We start from the raw sequence: 15,007 nt of genomic DNA, 5'->3' as shown, positions 1-15,007 counted from the left end.
GTTATAGGAAGATGGAATTATGAAGTTGCCTGAAAGATGGTAGAGGGTAATGGAACAAAATGGTGAATACTTTGTTCAATAAAGTTACTGGTGAAAACGAAAAATGTCTTTTATTTTCACTTAAATACCAAATAAGCCTTTCGGTCAACCCAGTATTTGTTTGCCTCCATTTTCACAAAAGAATACACTGTCTTTAGGAAAGCAGTATTCTTATCCAGGGGATCTAAGCACCTTGAGCACATTTCCAAACAACAGCTGGGATTATCCTCAGCTAAACTCTGCAGGACTTGCATTTTGACCTGGGGAAAGGCACGTGGATTGGGAATCTTTCATGTGTTAGTGAAAAGCACCCCCAGTTTCTGGAATGCTTGGTGAGCTGACTTTCTCTGAGCTGACTCTTATGTTCACAATGACCATTTCCTGTTAGAGTCATCCACAAAGAAGTGCACCCCACACGTTACCTGTATCCTTGAATTTGTGAACCAGCTTTCCAAAGGCGCTATGAGAGACGGTGTCTCTGAAGGACAGTCATCGAAGGGCTCCTGAGAGTCACTGAAAGGACCAACCTTTGTTCTTACTTAGAGGTAGGAGCTCAATGTGTTCATCGTTCATCATCATCAATCTGTAAAAAATATAGTAGTATTATTTATATTTCTAGACCTTACACTCAAGGTCAAGGCTTGAACCCAACTCCATGTGTGATTTTGAACACTATTCTGAAAACAAATCATAATATTAATAATAATAGTAGTTTTTAAAAGGCATATTCTTTTGATTTTTATTCCTTTTCCTTCTCCTATCGGTGTGCGAAATATGAAGGGACCAGTAAACACAATTTCCTATTGACCTATACCACTGCCACTCCCATTCAGAGACAGCTAGAGCTATAGTTAGTTAACAAATTTTATTTTTAAAATTGTCATACCGTTAAAATGACTCTTTGTCTTTTTGTGTGCATGTGTACAGGTACATGATGAATTCACGCGCACACACAGATTCATGTAACTACAATTACAATGCAGGATACCAAACAAAAAACTGCCTTTATAGTTAGTTACATTCTTGCTTTACCTCTAACACCTGGCAATCCATTATCTGTCCTCCATCACTCTAGTTTTGTCTTTTTGAGAATGTCCTACAGCTGGAATCCTACGGTATATGATTTTTTGAGACTGACTTTTTTTTCACTCAGGATAATAATCTTAAGGTTCACTTAAGCTTGTGTATATATTTTTATGTGAAATTTTTATTTACTTAGGATAAATAAGCAGGGGTGGGATTACTAGAACATATGGCAAAGTATGTTTAATGCTATAAGAAACTGCCCAAACATTTTCCAGAGTGGTGCATGTATCATTGTTCATTCACAATAGAAATGTATGAGAGGTCTAGAGGCTTTGCATCCATTCAGCATTTGGTAATGTGTGTATATGTGTATGTGTACATATACATGTCTGTGTATGTAGTATATAGTTATATTATATATAATTCTAGATTGATAGTACTCCTCTTTCTCTATCATCTCCAGTCTATTACTGAACCCATGAAGTAAGTTTTTAATTTGTTATATTTTTCACTTCTAAAATTTTCATTTGACTCTTTATATCTTTGTTAGGAAGAATATCTCCATGTTTCCATTGGTTTCAAGAATGTTTAGAAATCGTGGGACAACCCTCATTTCCTTCAGTTCGGGTCTCCAGAGCGATGGCTACCGTGCAGGGGACTGAGGTGAAGGTGGACGGTGGCAGGACAGAACTGAGCAAAATGAGCTAAAGAGGCACCTGAAAGCTGAGGAGAAAGAGGAGGAGAAGGAGGCCAAGCAAAAGGAGCCCAGTGAGTAACAGCTAAGCCAGGCCAAAGAAGAATTTGTTCATGTCAATAACAAACTGCATCAAGGAGACATAATTGGGGTTCAGGAGAAACCTGGGAAAACCAAGAAGGGCAAGGTGAGCATCAATCCCTACAAAATCACACTGCTGTCTCCTTGATTGCACACTTTCCCTCATCTGCACTTTGGCCTCAAAGACAAGGAAACACAGTATCGTCACACATACTTGGACTTGATCCTGAATGACTTTGTGAGGCAGAAATTTATCATCTGCTCTAAGATCATCACATATTTAAGAAGTTTCTTGAAAGAGAGAGGAGTCCTAGAGATTGAAACCCCATTATGAATATCATCCCAGGTGTAGCTATGGCCTAGCCTTTTTTAGCTCCCACCGTGAGCTGGACACAGATGTTTGTATGAGAATTGCTCCAGGACTCTACCATATGATGCTGATGGTTGGTGGCATTGACCGGTTTATGAAACTGGATGCCATTTCCAGAATGAAGGAATTGACATGACTCGCAGTCCTGAGTTTGCCACCTGTGAGTTCTTCATGGCCTACGCAGGCTATCATGATCTCATGGAAATCACGGAGAAGACGCTTTCGGGGATGGTAAAGCACATTACAGGCAGGTTCAGGGTCACCTACCATTCACAGGGCCCAGAGAGCCAAGCCTGCGGGGTTGACTTGCCCCCACCCTTCCAGGAAATCAGCGTGGTAACCAGTGCAAAATCCCCCTGCGGGTGTAACTGCTCTGAAACCAACGTCTTTGTCCTGGAAATTGAAGAAACTCACAAAATTCTCAATGATATCTGTGTGGCAAAAGCACAGCCAGGCTCCTTGCTAAGCTTGTGGTGAGTTCCTAGAAGTGTGGCATGCGTCAATCCTACATTCATCTGTGATCACCAGCAGATAATGAACGCTTTGGCAAAAGGACAACACTCCAAAGTGAGGCTGACTGAACACTTTGTGCTTTTTGTTATGAAAAAGGAAACAATGCAATGCCTACACTAAGCTGAATGACCCCACGTTCATGGACGAGAACTTCTGCACTGCCCTGGACCAAGGGCTGTTCCCATAGCTGGCTGGAACGTGGGCGTCAGCTGAGCCATCATGGTTCTCACAGATTCCAGTAACATCAAACAAGTACTCCTGTTTCCTACCATGAAACCTGAAGACAAAGGAAAATGTAGCAACTGCTGATACATTGGGAAGCACAACAGCTGGCACTTCTGTCCAGAAGAAAATAATTGCAAGTCATATAACTCAGACGTCTTTGAACTTCTGCAAAAGGTCAAGGACTGCAAGGGAATTCTTGTATGTTGCTACTCATTTGACTATCATAGTTCAGGCAGCAGAGAGAAAAAAGGAATTGAGAATTCTGTTTTTACCAAATAAACCATTTGTCTCTAAAAAATAAAATAAAAGTTCATAGATGTATGTTGAAGCATTTGTATGATAGTTGTTTTAAAGTCTTCTTGATGTAATCCCAAAATCAGTCACCTAGTATTGTCTTTTCCCAAGCAAGTGGTAATTCTTTTCTTTCTGGTATGGCAAGTAGTATTGAATTGTATCCTATTTGGAATATTATGTTATGCAATTCTGGGTCTTGTTTAAATCCTGTAGAAAGTGTTGATCTTCTTGTTTTAGCTGGCAGTTAGGTGGGGAGGTTCAGGTCACAGGTCCAACCAGCCTTCTGTGGGCCTTGGTTCCCATGTTCCTTCAGATCTCAAAGTTTTTGCAATGCTATCAGGATTTTTCCTGTGTGTGAGCCTCCGAGTGGTCATTCTAGGACTGGGTGTTGCTTTCACTTACAATTCAGTTACTAATTAAGATCAGATGCATGCATGAGCTGCTCACAAGTTCCCAAATTCACTTTTCCAGGGTTCCCTTTTTCAGTCCTTTACCCCAAAAGCTGAGACTTTCACTACCTTACTCTGCTGCACACTGTTGTGACTATGTTGTCACTTGGGCCAAATGGCGGGACAGGGAGGTTTGGCCCCATCTTGCTGGGATTCTGGCTTCATTGATGAGAAAGGTTCTTCCTCCAAGTTTTGCTTCCTGAAGATCCCTGTCACTTTGCTGTCTCTGCCATCACTGCTGCAAGAGAGTGCCTGAAGGTGGAAGAGTGTGAAAATGGAGGGAGGAAAAACAAAACGCGAATACTCTCTCTTTCCAGTCTCTAAACTTAAATGCCTCTTCTGGAGTGCCCTCTGTCTGCAACTATGCCTATTTTGGGGTTTCAGATGTTGCATTAAGCTCAGGTGACCCTGAAGGGGAAGAAAATGGTAAACTCACTGCTGGTTCAGTGGTAGTTTGAATTCTGATCTCCTTCCCCTCGCTACCTGCTTCTATTGACTTTCCTGAGTTCTCAAATAGTGGCGCCATGTACCCTGTACAGGTGTTATGATTGTATTCAATCGGAGAGACAGGGTAGAGGATACTTACTTCTTCTTAGAATTACAACCATTACTTTATATTTTAAATAATTTTATTTTCCTTCATTACTCTTTCAAGGTTATCTGTTCATTTAAAGTTTTATACTTCTTAATAAAGTTTTAGTAATGTACATTTTTCTTGGGGAATTGTTTTTAATATAAATGTAGATTTAAAAATTTATTAACATAAAAATTTAAGTAGCCTACATTTTCAACTCTTATATGCTCCTCCATATGTGTGGTGTCATTTAATTTCTTTTTAATATTATAGATGGGTAATTTTCCTTTTTTTTCCCATTTGACTACTCTCATGGACATTTTATCTCTTTTGTTATGTTTTTTAGAGAACCGGCATTTGGACTCTTTGTTTTCTGATACATTAATTTATGCTTTTATCCTGAACAATTTATATTGTAGTTCCTTACCTTGAATCCTTTGTTCATTAATTTTCATTTATTGTGTTTTTTAAATAGAACTCTTACAGATATAATTTTCCACTGACTATAGCTTTAGCTAATACTCATGGTAGTGTCATTGTTATTTTCTAAACTACCTATAATTGGACTTTTGTTTCCTCTTTGGCCCAGAAGTTATTGAAGGGAAGTGATTTATTTTATTATTTTATTTTATTGTTATTATTTTAACTCCAGCATCAATATGTTTTGTTAACCTATTTTTAAATTAATTCCCAAGTTTATTTCAGGGAGGTCAAAGAACAGGACTGTACATTTTCTGTTCTTATGAGACATCTTATGACCTGAAATATGAATACAGTGAAACATACCATTAAATTTGAGAAAAGTAAGCGTTTTTGTTTGTAAGATATAAATTCTTCTATCTTATAAATCAATGTTATTGTATACATTAGCCAAATATTCTATTTCGTCTTTAATCTATTCCATCTGTTCAAGACTGAAAGTATGTTTAATTCAGGCAAACTCAGTCTTTGACCATTTATATTTTTATTTTTAGGGTTTGCTTATAATTTTTGTGATATGTTAAATTTTATGCATATATGTTCATAATAGTTATATATTCTATCTGCATAAAGATTTGCTTATTAACAAAGTAACTTAATAATTTTAACAACATATTAGCCTTTACGTATTTAACATAGTTATCTTGAATTTTACTATGTCTGGATGGTGCTTCAACTTTTTATAATAATTATTAATATAAGCATCCTATCAATATCATTATTTTCAATTTGCTTGTTACTTAGAGTTTTTATCCCTGGTTTTGTTCTCTCTCTCTTTGAGATGCATGAGGAGTTGATTAGATTTCTGATGAATTTAACAGATAAATATAAATTAAATCCAAATAAACCAGAAGAACACATATATAGATGAACATTCATAAGATTATAAGGTGGGGAAGAATGTTTTAACCATGCAAACAAAGAAGCCATAGAAGAAACATTCATTTATTTGACCACATAGCAATTAACACTTCTACTCATCATAAATCATCATACACATATTAAAAGAAAAATGACAAATTGGAAAATGGCAGGAAAAATATCTTACTATCCTTATATATAAAATACTCTTGTAAGTCTATGTTAGCAAGACAATTGAAAATATAGACAAAGGATCCTGGGAAAGCAATTCACAAAAGAATAAATTTAGATGGACGCCAACCATCTGAAAAACCATTTGCCCACACTTATAATGGAACCATGCAAAAACAAGAAACTTTTCTATCTGCATTTCATGTTGGCAGAAATGTATGAATATATATTCAGTCCCAGAACCGCGTAAGGCTGAGCTGGCAGACACAAAGCCCGTGTGCCTCCATTCTCCCATTCTCATTGAGGTTAAACATTTCCAATTCATCCGAGCACAGGCCCGGATGAGGTCTTGCAGCCCATCTCATCAGGGAGGACCGCGTCACCACTACTGATTAATTGATGTTGGTGCCCCCGATGGAATCCATTGGCCGTCTCTAAAGTTTGATGAAAGCGGGGCTGCTCTACATGGTTAGTCCTTGGCAGCCTGATTCAATAATACGATTTTTTTAAAGGTATGATAATGATCATATTCTTTAGCTAGGGGTCTTTTTTAAGGAGCTGAGTGGAAAGGAGCACACACGTTCATATTAAAAGGCTAGGATTTACTATACTAAATACAAAAGTGAAATGTTGGGAACATAGGAAACAATTAACATATAATCATAAGAAAATGGTTGGATGAAGCATAGTAAATGCATATAGAAAATGTACATAGTCATTATGATTGTTTTCAAAATATTTAATGCTATAAAAATTATATATCTTGTTAAATTGTGAGGGGGAGGAAAAAAATCATACTCCTATAATATGAATTTTTTTAAATGCACTAGAGAAAATAATGAAAGGAAACAAATACATGACGATGTTTATCTTAGGGCAGAGCAATTGCTATTGATTATTTTATTTATTATACTTTAAGCTACAGAATATACCTTTGTATCTATATCCAGATAGTGTAGGAGGAGGTCATTGAGAGAATGCGACCACCAATTCGTCCACAATCTGGACCCAGGTAGTCGGAAGCTCCTGGCCCTCTCTCCTGTTCTTGGAGTGCACATTACATTCTGCTTGTCATTCTCGTAGTAGGAACTATTTTCAAGGACGCAGCCTTGAGAGAGCAGTGTGTTGTTGAGACCAAGTGGACAGTATATATGACCGAACCCCATTAAAGCCTCTATGTAAACTTTTAAGATTCTGGACAGCAGGTGCAGGATTTACTTGCCTTGAGACCACCCAAGACAAACCTTACATGTAAGTTCCCTTGCTTATTACACCTGCTACCTACCAATATGGAGTGGTCGGCCTCTTCTACTCTCTCTCTTTGGCTTCTGTGTAATGAGGGCCTGTTTCAGATCACATCTCGGAAGTTTCTGAGTCTGCGAACCAACAAGGTAAATACTACGAGATATATCAGTAGTATCCTATGGTTAAATAATTTAATATTATAAATCTCTTAAAATGTCTCTGTATGATATAATGTTGTTCTTAAAATTCTGGCTTTATGTAAACAATAGTTTCCAATGATCTATTGTGGTGTACAAACCACCTTTTATAAAACTTAATGATTTAAAATAATGATTTATTATTACCTTTCCTGCTTCTGTGGGTTAACTGGCATCAGTTGACTGGGTCCCACTTGGTTCTCATGTGACTGCAGTTAGGTGGAGGCCATGGCTGGAGGTACCTAGAAGCTCCTTTGAACAGGATGTCCAGGATGGCTTCTTCACTCATATGTATGAAGCCCAGGGCACCTTCATGTGGGTCTCTGTCAAAGAGAATAGTCCAGACATCTTTTTATTTATTTTTTGTTGCTTAACCTTTATTTATAATTTTTTTTACTTATTAATTTGTTTATTTATCTTTACTATACTTTTTTTCATTACCATTTAGTCCCCTTAAACTCCCCTCCCCCCAGCAATCACCACGCTGTTGTCTTTGTCCATGATCCTTTCTTCTTTTTTTCTCAATCCCTCCACCCCTGCACCTCCCCACCCCCCACTAGCTGTCATCCTACTCTCCATCTATGAGTCTGTCCCCATTTACCTTGCTGGTTGAGTTTGTTCATTAGATTCCACATACGAGTGAAATCATATGGTATTTGTCTTTCTCTGGCTTAGCCCAGACTTGTGATACGGTGGCTGACAGCTCCAAGAGGCAAGAAGCAGAAGCTGCTGGATCTGTTCAGGGTGATGACCGGACATACCATGGTATCACTTCTGCCATATTCTAATGGTCAAAGCCTATGTAAAGCCTGTCTAGATTCAAGGGGATGATGAAATAGACTCGACCTCTTTATAGGAGAGTAGCAAGATCACATTGCAGAAGGTCATGTGGAATGAAAAGTATTATTGTGGACCTCTTTGGAAAATGCACTTGGCCCTTCAATATTGGAAGCAAATCTGTTACTTTTAGGAGCTTCCTACCTGTTCTTCAACTTGTCAGCCTCATACCTAAGAATTCTATATAATTCTTCGTAGAGCCTTAATGTACTCAATGGGTCTTAAGCTGATACAAATGCTAAAAAATAGGACTGTCTCTCTTGTTTTGCTACTTGATAAAGACCTCATTTGCAGTAGCCTAATTTATCCCTTATGGAATGTGATTTGATCTCAGACTTACAATGTTTGCAAACTTGAATGGTTTAAAATGATGTAACATACTCCACTAACTGCTGTTCATCTGTTAATTTGTACCTTGTTTTCCTCCAGCCAGATGTTTCTTATGCTTAATTTGCCTAACAATATTCAGACTAGGAAACCATTCTAGCATGAAAATGATGCACCAAACATTTATTTTCCATATCCTTGGCTCTTTCTAGATTTGCCTTCCATTTTTCGACATCCTTAATTTCTATTGAACCCAGATGGAATCTATGTTTGCCAGGAAGGAACGAAAAACAAAACATGTGACAGTATTTTATACTTTTCCATGTTATATGAGAAAGGTCTGAAGACATATAATATGCTCTAAAAAACCATGCACACCAGGCATTCGGTTTAAGAAAGTGGTAGGCAACTTCTGAAATATGCCCCTACCTCCTGATATTCATGTTCTTTTACAATTCTTTCCCCTTGAATGTGGATTGGCCTTAATGATTAACTTCCAACAAATAAAATATGGCAAAAGTGTTGAGATGTCATTTTCAAAATTAGGTTACAGAAAACCTGTTTTCCATTTTTTTCACGCTCTTTCATTCTTCCCTCGCCTCCTCTGAGGCGAGCCAGTCGCCATGCAGTGAGGTGCCTGACAGAGAGGCCCCCTGGGCAAGGAACTGATCTCTCTGGCCGGCAGCCCACAAGAGCCTGCAGCCTGTCAACAGCCATGGCATAGCTCCGAGTGGAACTCCTGAAGCTGTCAGTAGCCATATGAGTGAGCTTGGAGGCAGACCCTCCCACTGTCAGGCCTTGACATGACTGCAACCTCTGAGACACTCTGAGCTAGGAAGCCCAGCTTAGCAACACCTGCGATCCTGAACCATAGAAAATGTCAGATACTAAAGGTTTGTTGTGTTCAGCCACTAAGTTTTAGGGTGATTTTCCATGACAGCGGCAAATGTATGTTCCTAAAAATCATAGAGAAGTCTCAAACAGCACAGAAAGGGCTTTGAAAACTGAACTTCCGTTAGAATTGGCATCCACAGAAGGAGAGACAGACTTTTGGCCAAAACGTAACTGGCTTGATTGACTGCTGAAACCAAACAAAACTAAAGAATTGACATCTCTAGAGGATTTTAATAGGACCTGGAATCTTACGATATTATATTCAAAATGTCCAGGATACAACACAAAATTACATAAAACATGGAGAAAAGGAAAATCTCATCGCTTTTTACTGGGAAGAGACCATTAACAAAGGCAAACCCTAAGATGGTTTAGATATTTGAGTTATCAGACAAAGATATTAAAGCAGCTATTATAAACATGCTCCATCAAGTGATACTCTTTAAAATCTATAGATAGAAAAGTAGAAGTTTGGAGCAAACTGTAAAAATGAATCAAATGAAAATATAAAAACTGAAAAATTCAAATTACTGGATGAGCTCAAGGGGTTGACAGAGGAAATATTCAGTGAACCTGAAAATAAATAAATAGAAATGATCCAGTCTGAAGGACAAAGAGAAAATAATTGGAAATTTAAAAAAAAGAACAAAGTCTTTGCTCCCAGTGACACAATATCGAAGTTCTAACATTTGTGTCATTGGAGTCCTAAAAGAGAGGAGAAGTGTATTGGTGCAAAAATATCTATGTTTGAAAAAATAACAGGTGAACACTTCTAAAATTTATAAAGTCAATAGGTTCTAAGAATCCTATCTAGGTTAAACTCAAAGAAAACTATGCCTATATATAACATAATAAAGTTATTGACAATCAAAGATTAAAAGGTACACTATGTAAATATATAAATATAATGTATTTGTGTATACACATATCAGTATACAAATTTATTTTTATCAGTATATATATATGTGTGTGTGTATCTATGTGTATATATTCAGTCAGATACAAATGACACACTATGTACAGGGAAACAACACTTTAAATGACAAATGAAAAACCACAGAGGCCAAATACAGTGAAATAATTTTCATTTGCTGAAAGAACTTGTTAACCCAAAATTCTATACGCAATAAAATGTCCTGGTGAATGTTCTATGCGCAATAAAATGTCCTGGAAGAAAGCAAGATAAAAAACTTTTCAGCTGATGGACGACTAGAATAATTAGGAACCAGCAGATAACACTAAATGGAATGCTCAAGGCAGCGCTTAAAGATGAAGAAAAGTGATACCAGAAGGAAACACGGAATTCAGAAATAAGAGAAGAGCAACAGACATGGTAAATATTAAGGTAATATATTTTATTTTCTCCTTTTAAGTTTTTAAAATAAGTGTAACTATCAAAAATAACAATTATGGCTCTGACCATTGTGGCTCAGTTGGTTGGGCCCACAAAGTGAAAGGTTGCTGGTTTGACTCCCGGTCAGCACGTGTGGCTGTGCTGAGAATTTGGTGTCAGGGGCAGCCAATCTGTGTTTCCCTCCCCTTTCTTTCTCTCTCTCTTCCCCTCTCTTTAAAAGTGAATAAATAATATCTTCTTAAAAAAGTAACAATTATGACATTGTCTGGTGGGTTTCTCAACATGAGTATATGAATATATACTACAACTATAATATAAAAAACGGTGTGTAAAGGAACCTACATGGATTTAAGTCTTCCACATTTCTACATGTTCCAATAAAAAACCAGATGGTGAGATCACATTTTAAAAAGGACTCAGCTCTGTTGACTACAGCAAAACCACTTTAAATAGAAATAGGTAAAAATAAAAAGAAAGCAAAAGATACATCATGAAAATACCAATAAAAAATAGTGCAGTGTCTATATTAATATCAGACAGAGTAGACATTAGAACAAGGAAATACTGTTGGGGTAACAAGGGACAGTAAATTGGTTATTAAATACTGATAAAGGGGTGAATTCTCCAAGGAGACATAACAATCCTAAATGTGTATACTCTTAACAACAACCATCAAACTACATGAAACAAAAACTGATAGAATTGAAAGAAGAAATAGATAAATCAATAAATATAGTTGGAGATATCTGTAATTAGTAATCCATAGAACTAGACAGAAAATCAGCAATGGTATAGAAGACTTAAAAACTAATTGCCATTTATAGAACATTCCATTCAACAATAACAGAATATACCATCCTTTCAAGTGAACACTCACCAAGATAGATCATATCCTGGGCCATAAAATAAGGCTTAATCAATATATGAGAATGGAAATAATGCAAAGTATGTGCTCCCTATAATGGAATTAAATTAGAAATCAGTAACAGAAAAAACATCTGGAAAAATCCCAAAACATTTCAAAATTAAACAATCCATATGCCAAAACAAACAAACAAACAAACAAATAAATAAATCTCAAGAGGAATTAGAAAACATTTTTACCTGAATGGAAATGAAAATATAACACATCATAATTTATGCAATGTGACTAAAACAGTAATTAGAGAAAAATTTACAGGATTAAATTCTGGTGCTAAAAAAAGGAAGAAGGTCTCAAGTTGATTACCTAACCTCATATATAGAAACTAGTGAAGAAGAACAAATTAAATCCAAAACAAGCAGAAGGAAGGAAATAACATACACATTACAAGGGGGCATGTACATCCTAAATAAATAAACAGAAATGAAGTAGAAAACAGAAAAACAATAGAGAAAATCAATGAAAGCAAAGAGTGGTTGTCTGATTAAAATTCTAGTCAGACAGATCATGGAGGGTGGGGGAGATGAAAATTGCCAACATCAGGGCTGAAAGGAAATATCACTGCAGATCTCATAGACATCATTACAAGAACAATAAAGGGGAAAAAAAGAACAATAAAGGAACACTAGAAAGAGATCTATCACACAAATCCAACAAATTAGATGAGTTGGATCAATTTGAAAACTATAAAGTACCAAAAGTCCTCCCAAACCAAACTGTCGGTGCCTCAAGGGTACTTATCTTAGGAGACTCTCTAGGTTTTACTCAGGACCATTGCCGGCTCTCATGTACGTTTCTCCAGCCTCGCAATGGTTTCCCATCCTCACAGCTCCAGCTACTGTCAAAGCTTGGTCCCTGATTTTGGCCACAAGTTCTTTGGTCTACCCGTTTTCCTATCAACCTCTAATTTCATCCCTTTCCCTTTCCCAGACCATCTCGACTGAGAGGAGAGTTGATAGAATCTTCAGAAAACTTGGACAGCTTAGGCATCCACAGAAAAAAATTGAAGAGTGATCAGCCTCTCCTTCTAGGGTCCCCTCTCCCCATTGCCCTCAACCAAAATTCTCTCAGCAGGATGTGTATACTTTGTAATAGTGCACATTCAGGAAGGGTCAACGCACTTGCCTGCTGCCCTCCACATGGCCATGCCTTCCATTGAGGGCATTTCTTCATCCATCAACATTCTCCCCAAAACAACCACTTTTCAGGAGCATGTGGCTTGTTACATAAGTTTTATTTCCTGCTGTAAAGACCAAGAGTCCTCAGAGGCACCAAGCTCCTTGCCCAAACAAAAGTGGCGAGGCCGGGACACTAAAAGGACATCTGTTATAGTTTTCCCTTCCAGTTTGAGGAAGACCTCAGTGTGTTTTGCAGAGCTTTTGTCTGGAGATTCTGTGTTATGGATAAACATCTAGAGCCCCTCCTCTCTTGTCAGTTTTCCAGTTAGTTTGTGTTAGTTCATAAGAAGGAAAATACATGTACCAAAAACATAGTTCTTGTCTCTATCTGTAAGTGATTAAGTAGTTTTTACCAATTTCTTATACGTTAGGAGTGGTATCCAAAAACTAACACTGTCTGCGAGAAACAAATCTATATTCTCCCTGGCAGCATCTGCCAGTACCTTGAGAGGCATGGCAAGATGCATTCCCAGTAATACTTTGAGAGAATACAAAAGCAATGGCCTGTGCAGTAGATTCATTAGTTAAGCCCCAAAGTTCCAGTGTTTGAGCCTCCCAAGAGTCACCCCCACAATTAATATGGATTTCTTTAAACCACCAAGCCTGGGCATTATTCCTCTCCCACACTCTCTGGGAATTCTGACTCCCATCCAAGACCTTCCCTGTGGCTAAGACCGGGAGGACATGGTGTTTATGGTCTCTTCCGAACTGGATTTCTCCTCCTTGTTACGTACTAGCTACCAGTTTCTCACTGAAGTGACCCCTACCTTTGTAGAAATTTCAAAATGCTAGCACCAACCCTTCTCTGAGCTGAGCCCTGGCCTCTGGGTGTTTTTTTCCCCTTATAGAACCAGAACCTATGACATGTGCTAACCTTGTTTCTGTAAGAAAGTGTAACTCTTACTCTCCTCTTCCCTACCATTCAGCAGCCAGCAGGCACTGCCCACCTTGCCTCTTCCACATAATGACCACTTTCTTTATGTTCTATCCCTTCCCTGGAGAGGTATTTTCTTTTTTTTTTCTTCTTTCTTTAAAAATGTTTCTTCATCTGAGAATATTTTATTCCTCCTTTATTCTTTTTTAAAAAATTTGAGTTTTTCAATTACAGTTTGTGTTCTGTATTATTTTGTTTTAGTTTCAGGTTCTAAACAGGTATTTTCCATTTCATTCTCCTGTTTCCCTTTCTACACCCCTAGGAGTGTTAAATTTAGGGCTTGATTTTCACTTTGAAGTGTCCAGGTTTGTGGCACAAATGTCCCTAGAGGATTTAGAGTAGATTAAGTGAAAACAAAGAGTATGAAGTGAAGAATGGAAAAACTCTCCTATAACAGATAAATTAAAATGCCAGTCAATGATTATTTTCTGATAAACATAAGATCATCCATTAACTTACAGTAATTCTGGGAATATAGACAGTTTGAAAACAGACATCCCAGATAATGTGGGGTTGGTGCCAGACCACCGTAATAAAGTGAACAGAGCAATAAAGCAAGGCATCATCTTTTTGCCAGTGGAGGGTGTTGTCTTCAATTTGTTAAAAAAAATGCAATATTTGAGAGGCACAATAAAGTAAAGCTCCATAAACTGGGGTATTCCTATAATCAATAAAATGAATTTGCGTAGTCGTTCTTCTTTAGAACACTGGTTTTCAAATTTAGTGCACATGGGAATCACCTGAGGAATTAATAAAAACTCTCATACCTACATCTCACCCTCAAAGACTCTGATTTAATTTGTGTGAGTTGCAACCTGGGTTCAAAGGAATTTTCCCCAGGTGACTATGACATAACAAAGCGACTCATTTGTGCAGCAAGCTTTAGCATGGTCAGAATAATGAGAGTTGGATAAAACACAGATTGCTAGAGTTCCTGACTCAGTAGGTTTGGATAGGGCCTGCTGATGTCCATTTCTAACCAATCCCAGCTGAGGCCATTGGTCTGGAGGCCACTCTTCACGGCACTTCATGTGCACGTGATTCTGTTCCAAAGCAGGTCTGCTTCAGTGCGTATGGCAATGGACCTGAGGTTCTGCATGTCTCACAAGCTCTCAGGTGACACCGAAGGTGCTGATCCATGGAGTGCACTTCATACAGCAAAGGTTTAGAGCACGTTCAGCCAACTATGAGGAGTGGGGAATTCATTAAATAAAATATGGTTTTGTAAAAACAGTGAGAAAAAATTTTAATACCAAAGCACAGTCTGAAGGATGTTTTCAACTGTAATTTCATTACACAGATACATACCAAAATCCTATGATCTTTGAGAAATTACCAAAAA

At 37.6% G+C, this 15,007-nt stretch overlaps 1 pseudogene; it reads left to right on the top strand.

Moving 5' to 3' along the window:
* Positions 1–1,704: 1,704 nt before the first annotated feature.
* LOC129079502 (lysine--tRNA ligase-like) overlaps positions 1,705–15,007 on the top strand; it is a 40,936-nt pseudogene continuing 27,633 nt past the window's right edge.

This window comes from Pteronotus mesoamericanus, unplaced genomic scaffold (genome assembly GCF_021234165.1).
Source record: "Pteronotus mesoamericanus isolate MK-2021 breed Mesoamerican mustached bat unplaced genomic scaffold, CSHL_Meso_final contig_78, whole genome shotgun sequence".
Classification (NCBI taxonomy): Eukaryota; Metazoa; Chordata; class Mammalia; order Chiroptera; family Mormoopidae; genus Pteronotus; species Pteronotus mesoamericanus.
The sequence above is the reverse complement of the archived record's forward strand: the minus strand, read 5'-3'. Positions and strand labels throughout refer to the sequence as shown.